The sequence below is a fragment of the Trachypithecus francoisi genome, unplaced genomic scaffold, assembly GCF_009764315.1.
Source record: "Trachypithecus francoisi isolate TF-2019V2 unplaced genomic scaffold, Tfra_2.0 Lachesis_group12, whole genome shotgun sequence".
Classification (NCBI taxonomy): domain Eukaryota; kingdom Metazoa; phylum Chordata; class Mammalia; order Primates; family Cercopithecidae; genus Trachypithecus; species Trachypithecus francoisi.
In genome coordinates this window covers 102,688,481-102,699,146 of record NW_022681457.1, presented here as the reverse complement: position 1 = coordinate 102,699,146, position 10,666 = coordinate 102,688,481, and positions in this window count along the sequence as shown.

Sequence of the window (10,666 nt, the reverse complement as noted above, 5' to 3'; positions counted from 1 at the left end):
CTGGGATTACAGGTGTCTGCTACCACGTCCGGCTAATTTTCTTCCTTTCTTTTTTTTTTTTTCTCTGTATTTTTAGTAGAGACAGGGTTTCACTATGTTGGCCAGGTTGGTCTGGAACTCCTGACCTCAAGCGATCCACCTGCCTTGGTCTCCCAAAGTGCTGGGATTACAGGCGTGAGCCACTGCACCCGGGCCACATCTGTTCTTTTTAAAACAGCTTGATCAAGCTCGAAGTCACATACCCTATAATTCATCCATTTAAAGTGCATAGTTTAATGGCTTTTAGTATGTTTACAGGCAGTGCAACCATCACCACTACCAATTTATTGCCACACTGTCAATTTATTTATTTATTTCAGAGACAGGGTCTCTGTCTGTTATCCAGGCTGGAGTGCAATGGTGTGATCGTGGCTCACTGCAGCCTCGGCCTCCTGGGCTCATGTGATCCCCCCTCCTCAGCCTGCCGAGGAGCTGGAACTACAGGCACACTCCACCACACCTGGCTGATTTAAACATTTTTTTTTTTTGTAGCGCTAGGGTCTCAGTTTGCTGCCTAGGCTGGTCTTGAATGCCCGGCCTCAGGCAGTCTTCCCACCGTAGCCTCGCAAAATGTTGGGATTACAGGTGTGAGCAACCATGCCTGGCCATCGCTGTCAATTTTAGGGCGTTTTCGTCACCACAAAGAGAAACTGTGCACTGTTTAGTCATCACTCCCCTATGCTTCCACCCCCCAGCCCTGAGCAACTGCTGGTTCACTTTCTGTCTCTATGCGTTTGCCTATTCTTGACATTTTGTGTGAGAGAAATTAGATGATATGTGGCTTCTTTCACTTAGTGCAGTGTTTCCAGGGTTCATCCATGTCGTAGCATGTGTCACTCCCTCCTTTTTCATGGCTGGATAATATTCCATTGCAGGGACATTCCACGTTTTGTTTATCCATTCATCTGGTGACGGGCATACGGGTTGTTTCTGTGTTTTGGCTTGCTCTGTTGTAAGTAGGCTGCAGTGAACATCCGTGCCTTACCTGCTTTCTGCCTGATTTTGCCTGACTTTCTAAGTTTAGCCTCTTGGCTTTTAGCCAAGCTGGGAGGCAGGCAGGCCAGTGTGGGAGGTCAATTAGACAAGCTGGGCTTAGTGTGTGAGGCGGGGATTCTGGAGGCTGGGGAGGAGATAGCTGGTCTTAGAGGGGTAGAGACTACCTCTTTTCCACCTGTTCCCATGGGGACACTTACCTCTCCCTCCCTCTTGTCCTCTCTTGTTTCACCTTAATAGTGACAGTCAGAGGCAACATTATGGCAAGGCCTTTTGAGCACAGAATGTCAATGGATCCTAAAAAATACAAATAAACACACACTGCACACACACACACAACACACACACACACACAGTGAAGTGGATATTATTGGCAGGCTCCGTTTATAGACAGGGGAATTGAAGCCTAGGGGTTGAGGTGACTTTGCCAAGCCCTGCAACTGTTGGGGCAGTATTTGAACCCAGACCTGTCCAGTTGTTGGAGAAACCTGATGTGCCCCCTCCTTCCTGCCTGTTCCACCACTCTGGGTCTCAGCTGTGTCCCAGTGCCATCTTGCCAATTCAATCCAGTCCAGTTCAAACCTCATGCCCAGGTGTGTGCAGGCCAGGGCTGAGGAGGGTAAGGGGAGATGCCAGGGCAGGACCTTGCTGGATTTATGATGTGCCAACCCTGGCTTGGGCCCTGGAATCCAGATTTGAACTACACACCATCCCTGGAGGCTGGAACTCAAGGTGGGGGAGGCGGTGCAGGCGGGGAGGAGTTGGCATGGAAGACCTGGCGACGGGGCAGGAGGTGCGGGGGGAACATGACCCAGTCTGGGTGGGGGAGTTCAAGGCAGGCTTCCTGGGACAGCAGTACTTGAGTAGGCTCCGGGTGACTCCTGAGGGAATGGCATGAGTACAGGCGTGGAAGAGAGTAAGAGGGAGAAAGGGTGCAGTGGTTTTGCCTAGAGTGGTTCTGTGGGTGGAGCCCAGAGTATGAGGGATGAGATTTAAGGGATGGAGACAGGGTAGATCCTGAAGGTCCTAGAACGCCAGGCAAAGATGCTCAGACCTTCTCCTGTGTGCAATAGGGAGACATGGAGGATTCTAGAAGGAGAGTAGCTTATGCATTTGGAAAGCTGCTCTGAAGTGGAGGTGGAGGTGGGAGTGGCTGAGGGAGGGGCTGGCAAGCAATTGTGGGGACCCTGAGGGTTGGGGTGGAGGTCAGAGGTGGAAGTGACAGGAGGAGGGACTGACACAGAACTGGGCTGGGACAGGAAGGGGGTGGAAGTTTTGAAAGAATCCAGGAGGTGAATCCAAAGACTCAGATGCACAGGAGTCCAGAATCCTCAGGCCTGGGAAGATCCCAGGGTCTGCACCCTGATTTTAGCCAGGGAGCCCTCAACTGGGATGAAATCTTCCACAGAAACCCAACCGCTCACATGAACATGGGGCTGGAGCTACTGCAGAGCCAGGCGGCAGGATTCCATTTACGAAAGTTCTGGAAGACACAAAACTGATCTATGGCGACAGAAAGCAGATCGGTGGCTGCCTGGGTCAGGGCACTCACATGAAGGGGTACAGGGGAATCTTCTAGGGTGACAAAATGTTCTAGATCTTAATCGTGGTGGTTACCTGGGCGTAGATACTTGCCACACTCATCCAACTGTACATTTAAGACCTGTGCATTTTACTGTGTGTAAATTATATCTCATAAAGAGAAGGAGAAAAATCTAGTAGCTAAAAACTGGTAAAACAGAAATAGCTCTGGGATGGCTGGGTATGGTGGCTCATACATACCTGTAATCCCAGCACTTTGGGAGTCTGATGTGGGCAGATTGCTTGAGCCCAGGAGTTTGAGACAAGCCTGGGCAACATGTTGAAACCTAGTCTGTACAAAAAATACAAACATTAGCTGGGTGTGGTGGCACACGCCTGTAGTCCCAGCTACCCGGGAGGTTGAGGTGGGATGGGAGGTTGAAGCTGCAGTGAACTGAGATCGTGCCACTGCACTCCATCCTGGGCAACAGGGTGAGACCCGGTCTCAAAAAAAAAAAAAAAAAAAAAGAAGAAGAAGAAGAAAAGAAAGAAAGGAGGGAAGGAAGGAAGGAGGGCAGGCAGGCAAACAGCTCTGGGGTGAGGCAAAGTTGGGAGTCGATTCTGCTCCCTTCATCGCCAGAGCAGACCCTGAGCTGCCCCCAGGCTCCTGGGGCTCCCAGCCCAGCCTCCCTTCCCTGTGGCTCTCAGAGTGTCCCTGACCACCAGCACCCACCTGCCCTGCTCAGGTTGCTGCCTGTGGGGAGGGATGCCGGGCAGCCCCTCTTGCAAATCCTGAATTAATGAATCCCAGGAATCTGCTGCCCGTGAACAGCCTCTTCTTTGGGGTTTGGGTGAGAACCACAGGGATTAGGGCCTGGCAGTCAGGGCGCCTCCTCCCGGGGGCTCAATTTTCACCCCCAGGGAAATCTGAACTGGCCCCCCAATCCCCCACTTTAGTTTCCCCTTTGCAACAATCCCTTGTTCTTACAAGAGGCATTATCTGCCTAATCCCTGCCCGCCCTTGCTGGCTCCTGGGGCACAGGAGTGCGTGGGGCCCACGTTGCCCCCTCCTGGCTGCTCCCTGCCCTTGGTGCCCAGGCGCATCCCTGCCCCAGTCCTTTTGGCCAAGGTGGTTGGACCATGGGGAGAGGTGGAAATGGCAGGCCATGGATGGGTCCCAGGTCCCAGGCCTGTCTAGCATGATGCTGAACACAAACATGGGCACACACGTACACACACTCACGCCCACTCTCACATGCACACACACTTTTGGGGAATTTCTGGGTTGGCTGATGTGACTAGAAAGGGCAGGTGAGTGGTACCTTTGTACCCCCACTTAGTTCTGAAGAGGTCAGCCGTGCAAAGGGTGGGATTGATGTCAGTGTCTGATGGGACGGGCTGGGTGTTAGACATTTTGTACATCCTCTTACAGAGGGTGGGGACCAGACAGACCTAACTTAGAATCCAAACTCCACCACTTCCTGGCCGGATGTGCGGGAGCAGTTTCCTTATCTGTCAAATGGGAATGATTATTTTCCCCGGAAGGAAGGGAGGTTTGAAGGAGGCAGCATGAACAGGGCTCCTCCGGGAGATGCTCCATGAATGGTGGCTTCTTGCTGTGAACATCACCATTTCCTGGTCATAGTCCTGCTTCTCCGCACACCCTGAGGTGCCTGTGTCTCAAACGAGTATCTAGATGTGACCATCCGTGCATGTGGTGGGGCGCCATGCCCCAGATATTGCCATCACCGTACCTAACATTGCGCTGTTGGGAAGGGGACCCAATCCTTGGTCACTTGAAGGCTTGTGGTGTTCCCCTGGCTGCCCTCTGAGCTTTTGCTGCTGTGATCGCCTCTGTGTGGGTTACTGATAACCAGGGGAGAAGGTGGGTGGGGGTGCTAGGGGGAGACAACCAGAGTCTGGAACAGGATCCCTGACAGGGGAGGCAGGCAGGACCACAGATAACCGTAGCCAATGCCACGATTTAGCCATGGGCTGATCCCAGCTAAGGACCTGGGGATGACGGAGGAGAGGTCCCCTGGGATAAGTTGAAACGGCTGGACAGCTCTGACCTCCGTGTCGGAGGCTGTTCAGATGGCCAGGGTAGCTGGGGTTGGCAGGTTTGGGAGAAGATGCTGAACGGGGGCCTTGAAGAGACTGCTTAGTTTCCGGAAGGTCGGAAGTTCAGAAGACAGGGGATTGGCTGTTGTCTTCACTGAGAACTCATGGCCAACCTTCCACGTGCGATGGTGCAGGGAGGCCTGTCCTGCACCTCTGGAGGCCTCCTGGAGTTCTAATATCCCCTGCAGCGGTCTTCACTCCAGTGCAGGAGGAAGGCAGGGGGCGCTCCTCATCCCTCACCCACTTCTACAGCCTGCCCAGAGACCTGACGCCAACGTTTGGAGGCCGAGTCCTTCAGGGCCCCTGTCAGATTCTGTGCTCAGGACAAGCTGGTGGCTCCATACAGAGAGTTGTGCAGACTCGGAGCTTTGTCCTAGGTCTGCCTCTGCCCTGCTGTGTGGCCTCAGGACCATCAAACCTCTCTGGGCCTCAGCGCCCGGTCTCTCAGAGGTCCCTGGAGCTCAACTGTATGAGAAGGGGCTCTTTATTGTCTTTCTGGGACACCTGCTCTGGGGCATGGATCCCAGGAGAGAGGGCTCCCTCTGGGCAGATGCTGGGCTGAGGGAGCAGCGGGCTGGAAGTCAGGAGGCCTAGGTCCAGGCTCTGCCTTTTCAGGCCTCAGTTTCCCCCCTGTGAAAAAAGGAGGCCAGGTTCTCTCAGCAGGGATACTGGGCCATCAGAGTGCGAGGGAAGGAAGGGGAGGGTGGGCAGAGACTGGATGGGGCAGGGCAGGAGTGGCCCTCACCCGGGGCACACAAAGGGGCCATGTGTCCTCGGTGGGCAGTGAGGGGCGGGCCCGGGCGTCTGCTCTAGGGATGGGATTTGGCTTCAGAGAGGGGCTTTATTATGTTTCCTTTTTAATTACAATGGTCCCGGCTCCTACAACGGCAGCTTTTGTTGGGGCGGCTTAGGAGAGGGAGGGAGGCAGGACTGGCCAGTCTCGGGCTGGAGGGGCTCGATGGGAGGGGGCCTTGCTCAGACCCTCCTGTCTGTACCCTGGGAAGGGAGGTGTGGGGGCATGAGGGAGGGGCCGGCTTTGGGGGTGGAGCAGCTGAGTTGGAGCCAAAGGGACACTTCTTCCTGCTGCATTTCTTTGCTACACTCCAAGTTCTGACATCCAACACCACAGGGTGGCTGACCCCCGCCCTCCTCCCTCGGTGGCCCACAGGGATCTCAAGTTCAACATCAACTTCCCCCTAGACTGGCTCCACACTCTGGATTCTTCATCTCAGCAAATTCATTCATTCATTCGTTCAACCAACACACATTTATTGAGTAGCTACTCTGTGGCTGGTCCCACTCTAGGGGCAGAGGGTGCAGCCGTGAATAAGCACACCCGAGTTCTCTGTTCTGTGGAGCTGAGAGCCTTGCATTTACCTGTTTGTGTGCGTGTCCTCACAGTTTCCAGAAAGGTGGGATTTTGCCTTGAGCCTGCCCGGCTCGGCACTCACGACAAAGCCTGGCATATAGTAGGCTCTTTGGAAGTGTTCCCGTGCAAAGAAGGAAAGAACCATCCAGAAGCAGGTAGACCCTGAGGGCGAAGAGGATGCTTGGACCTGGAGAAAGGCCTGGAAGGAGACGCCTGAGCCTGCCGACACTGGGAGGTGGGGAAGTGATGACCAGCTGACACAACGCTGCGTCACTTGTTCCAATGTGCATTTGCTATTTTGTGTTTTGAAAAAGCGACTAAGAAAACCTTTAAATGAAAAAGAGACTGAATAAACAAGTGCTTTAATGACAACAAACGAAGTATAAGATTTGTATTTTTCCCCTAAGAAATAAAACATGTGAATTTTGGACTCAGCCACATCTGCTGTTTCCCAGATGTGTGGCCTTGGGCAAGACTCAGCCTCCCTGAGTCTAAATGCCCTCATCTGTACCCTCGCTGGGCTGCTGGGGGATGACATGGGGTCATGGCTGGGAAGGTCATGTGAGTCACTACTGCTCTCAGCCCCTAGAGTATTGAGGTTGTGGCCCCTAAGAGAAAGGAGCCCCTCACTGTGGGACTGTCATAGCGCCCACCCACTGCAGACACCAGCACCCCTGAAGCTCCAGGACCCCAACCCTGTCATGCAGGGGCACCCTTGAAGCTGGGGACTTCACACTACAGCCTCCTGCTCACTACCCAGGACCCCACTGAGAAGCCATAAGGGACACCAGCCTCTTCCTTTGTCTTAGGGCTGGAGAACAGGACTCCCGGGCTGTCCAGGCTCCTGCTAGCCGGGCTCCTCTGAACTGCAGGGGCCAGGCACTGCTGGGTGTTAGGGGAATGGGAACTGTTGGGCAAAGTCCAGCTGGAGACTTGCAACAGAAAACTCAGTTGCACCCCTAGAGCCTTGGGGTGGCAGAGGGGTATGCCTCCTGCGGCCCCACCCATAACCCCCATCCCTCCTAGCCAGGGTAGAGACCCCTGCTCAGATCCTTAATGACGCTTTCTTGGACCACTCTAAATAAAAGAGGGTAACCCCTTTTCTGGCTTCCCAGCACCCACTGGCATATGGCCCACTGGCTGCTAACACGGGCTCTAGAGCCCCACTGCCTGAACCAGAGTCTGCTGACCCGTGGAAGGTGGACTCCTTGAGGATGGCGACTTCTATCTGGTCGCAGCCTCTACATGAACTGAAGCACTCTCCCCATTTTACAGACAAGGAGACTGAGGTTCAGAAAGGACAAGTGGCTCTTCTAAGGCCACACAGCATATCCCCAACAGTACAAGAACCCTTAAATCAGTCTCCCCTCTGGGACCCCCTACCACTATTTCTTCTGGTTACTAACGTCCCCCTTCCCCAGCCCCAGACACTGCACCCATTGCTCTTGTCCCCACAGCCTCCAGAAAAGGCTGTGTCCTCCAGGGGAGGCTGTGATTTAAGGCTTGGTTCAAGTGCTGACATGTGATGGGGGAGCAGGTGGGGGCAGCGTTGAGGGGGGAAGTGCTTCCCGCCCTGCCAGGCGCCCCATCTGGACAGCGAGGCTGCAACTTGATCTTTGGGCTGAGAGCTGCTCTATTTCGGGGGTGGCACTGGAGGCCCAGGCACCCTGACTGGGGGAAGGGGTGCCTCCTGCCCCTGCTACAGGCTTGGAACATAGGCCCTGGCCCATGGGCCGTTACAGAGGGCAGGGGCGGGGCACCTCTTCCTGATCCCTGGTGGGCAAACTTGGAAGGTAGGGCCAGGGCCCCAAAGAAAGTCTCCCTTGCTCTAGGGACTGGAGGCTCCCGACCCACAGGCAGGGACAGAGGAAATGCTTAGGGGTCTTTGTCATCGCTCTGCCAGCATCTCACTATGTGACCTTGGGCAAGTCACTCTCCCTCTCTGGGCCTCAGTGTCCTCATTGGTGTCATTTGGAGACTTCAGGTCTTATCCAGCTCTGGGTTTCCATCTTCTTGGCAAGAAAGGAAAAGATCCTCACGCTCGAAGGTTCTAGGGACAGAGGGGCTGGTTCAGACATTTTAAGATGAAGGGAAGAATTCATAAGAGTAAAAAGAATGGTTCGAGCATTCTGGGTTACTGATACTGGGGATAGTACATGATCACTAGGTGGTCCAGAAAGCATATTTGCCCCTAGAGCACAGCCCATGAGAGTGGAAGCCCTTGGGAGAGAGGGAGCATGGGAGGGCAAGCCGTGGTCATGACGGGTGCAGGTGGCCCCCCAGGGCTGGCCCGTTCTGATCCTGAGTTGAGGCCAGGAGAGCAGCTGATACTCTCTGCCTGCCCCGGCCTTTCTGCCAGGACCCACTGGGCTGCTGCTGACGGCAATGCCTGCCAGAGGCGCAGAGCGAGAGTATGAGCATGGACAGAGAGCCCCTGAGGACGCTGGGCTCCTGTCCTGCCTTGCAGCCTCCTGGGCGGGTGCTGGCCGCCTTCTTGGCACGGCCTGGACCCTGGGGAAAAGCTGCCTTGGGCATAAGCTCTCATGGAGCCCTGTTGAGCCAGGGCTTCTGGGAAGCTGGTGAGACTGGACCTCGCTCTGGCAAGGTCTGGGTGTGGGGCAGGGGGGAGGAGCTCCCAGGACATCTATCCAACCCACGCCTCATGCCATGGAGACATGGCTTAACCTCTCTGGAGCCTCCACTGCTCCATTTGTAAAATGAGGACACGGGTACTCCTGGATGAAATGATAAAAGCAAAGGATGATGCCTTGCACACCCCATAGTCATGGGGGTCTACAGGCTGGGGCCAGGGTCAGCTGGGAGAGGGCCGCAGGCTCTGTGGGAGGATGAGGGCACTTCTCAGGGGAGGGGCCTTGGACCTAAGACTCCCAGCACCACCTGCAGGCAGGGCCAGGCCGAAGGGCTCCTGCTTTGGAGTCCAGGACTTGGTCCAGAACACCCACGGCTGCCTTCCTTTGCCCCCAGATTTTTAAATATGAAAGATCTCCATTTACTAGTTAATGAAAAGCTGGATCCAGGGCTGGGTATAAGAAGGAGGCTGCAGATACAATTCTAGGTCCAGAGACCTGGGGAAGACCAAGTCAGGAGGGGAGCTTGCCTTTCCTCAAGCCACACTGAGACCCCGGGAAGTAGGAGGGGATGCAGGGGGCTGGCGAGTTCCCGAAATGTCCTGGGGCCACATGATTTCAGGGTTGTGTGTGTGTGTGTGTGTGTGTGTGTGTGCAGGAGCTGTCTCCATATCAATATTAACTGTCTCTGTATCAAGTCTATCATCTATCGATAAGCAGTTTCTTCATCCAAGTTATTTTGCTTCACAAAGGGTTTCATTAAGCAAGAAGAAATTTATAATCCAAACGAATAATATAAAAAATAAAAAATCAGAAGTTTCTGCTGTGCATGTGAATGATTGGCGTCATTTCTGAAAAGTGAATATACAGCTTTTGAAAAATCGAATTGGGCCTCCTGGCACTGTAGAAAATGCAGGAGACATGAGCATGTCATTCAACCTCTCTGAGCCTCCGTTTCCACATCCGGAAGTTGGGGAGAGCAGTTCCTGCCTCCTTGCTGTGATGTGGGGATTAGACGATCAAGTGTTTACAGAGCGCCTGGTCTCTGCTTGGTGCAGGGATAGTCACGGGTCCATGGAGATGCTTCTTGAAGTGTTGCACTTGATTTGTGTTAGAAATGTGCCATGCAGACAGGCTTCCTGGAGGAGGCGTGGCCTTCGAAGCTGTTCTGAGAGTCCAGGTGGGAGCCTGTGGAAACAGGACCAGGAGGAGGAGCTGGGGGCTGTGGGCACCTAGGGTGGGCTACGGGGAGCTCAGGAGGTTGCTGGTAGAGCCCTGAGGATGAGGGAGGGAAGTGATTTGAGGGACTGGGCTTGCTAGGTCTGCCTTAAAATGAGGAATGGGATGGAAGGGAAAGGAGAAGAGAGACCCATATTCTCTCAACGCCTTCCCAAATACCCTGTGGGGAAGATGTGTGGGTGAGCCCCACTACACAGATGTGAAAACTGAGGCCCATAGAGGGCTCCTGGGCAGCTATTCATGCTGGTGACTCATATGGGGAGGGGCAAGACAGCCGTGAGCAGCTTTGCTTGAGCTTGTGATGTGTTGGGTTTCATTCCAAGCAACAAAATGTTAAAAACCCTCATCAAACAAAGATTAAAAAACAATAATTTGAAAAAGAAGGAAACGCACGCTGGGGAACCCAGGCGACCAGGCTGGGGTGGTAGAGTCAGGACGCAACACAGCTGGGTGGAAGTCCCTGGTGTCCGCTGAAGCCTGTGCTCCTTTTTCTGGGTTGGACTGGGGCAGGGGCCTCCTTTGCAGGGACTCAGCAGGGGCTCAGCAGCCCCCTCCGTGGAGTTTATTGGGTCCTTAATGGGCTCTCAGAGACCTGGCACCTGCTGCTTTTTCTGTTCTAATAAAAGGCAGATGCCCTGGGGGTGGATGGGGGTGGCGTGTGGGGGGCTCTGGCTCGTGGCCACTCTGGGCGACACATTCCTGGGTCCTGACTCACAGGGAAACGTCTTCGTCTTCATGTCTCCTCAGCACTTTTGGGCCCTGCAGCTGTGGCCGCATTCTTCCTTCTCCTCCCCTC